This window comes from Rhinopithecus bieti, unplaced genomic scaffold (genome assembly GCF_001698545.2).
Source record: "Rhinopithecus bieti isolate Rb0 unplaced genomic scaffold, ASM169854v2 scaffold_763, whole genome shotgun sequence".
In the NCBI taxonomy this organism is placed as follows: Eukaryota; Metazoa; Chordata; class Mammalia; order Primates; family Cercopithecidae; genus Rhinopithecus; species Rhinopithecus bieti.
Window position 1 is genome coordinate 1,921,962 of NW_016803270.1, and position 586 is coordinate 1,922,547.

The window sequence follows — 586 nt, forward strand, 5'->3', positions numbered from 1 at the left end:
AGGGCGCAACTGACCCCTCCCACCCTTCGCAGAGGAGGAAACTGAGGCATGCCGACTGTCTCAGCGCAGTCCCGGCCCTGCAACGCGGCCTCCCTCAGGCGCGCTCCCGAGCGGGCCGGTTCCTTTGTCCCGGTCGCGCTTCCTGCCTCCTCCTGCGCCTCCTCCTCGCCCCGGGGCCAGGCTGACGCGGCGGGAGAGGAATGCGTTTCCGGAGGGAGAGGGCGGCGGCGGCCTCGGGAGCGGGATCAGACGCGCAGAGGAGGCGGGGCCGCGGCTGGTTTCCTGCCGGGGGGCGGCTCTGGGCCGCCGAGTCCCCTCCTCCCGCCCTTGAGGAGGAGGAGTCGCCGCCACCCGCCGCGCCCGAGACCCGGGAGGCCCCGCCAGCCCGCAGGAGAGGCCGAACGGGAGTCGCGGAACAGCAGGCCCGAGCCCACTGCGCCGGGGCCCGGACGCCGCGCGGAGAAGGTAGGCGCCGGCGGGCCTCGGGTGTGGGGGCGCGGGCCGCGGCCTCGGGACTCCAGTGCGCGACCGCACTTTAGAGCCGCCGGCCCGGGCCGCGCCGGGACCTTTGTGCCAGGCGTGGGGG

General features: G+C 76.5%; 1 protein-coding gene across 1 annotated transcript in view; it reads left to right on the forward strand.

Annotated features, from left to right (window-relative positions):
• The first annotated feature begins 212 nt into the window (after nt 1-212).
• The window catches only part of ITGB1 (integrin subunit beta 1), a 60,033-nt gene continuing 59,659 nt past the window's right edge, over nt 213-586 (forward strand). Inside the window, exon 1 of the mRNA XM_017871699.1 lies at nt 213-465. The gene's annotated coding sequence lies outside the window, so the exon portion shown is untranslated. The remainder of the gene's footprint in view (nt 466-586) is intronic.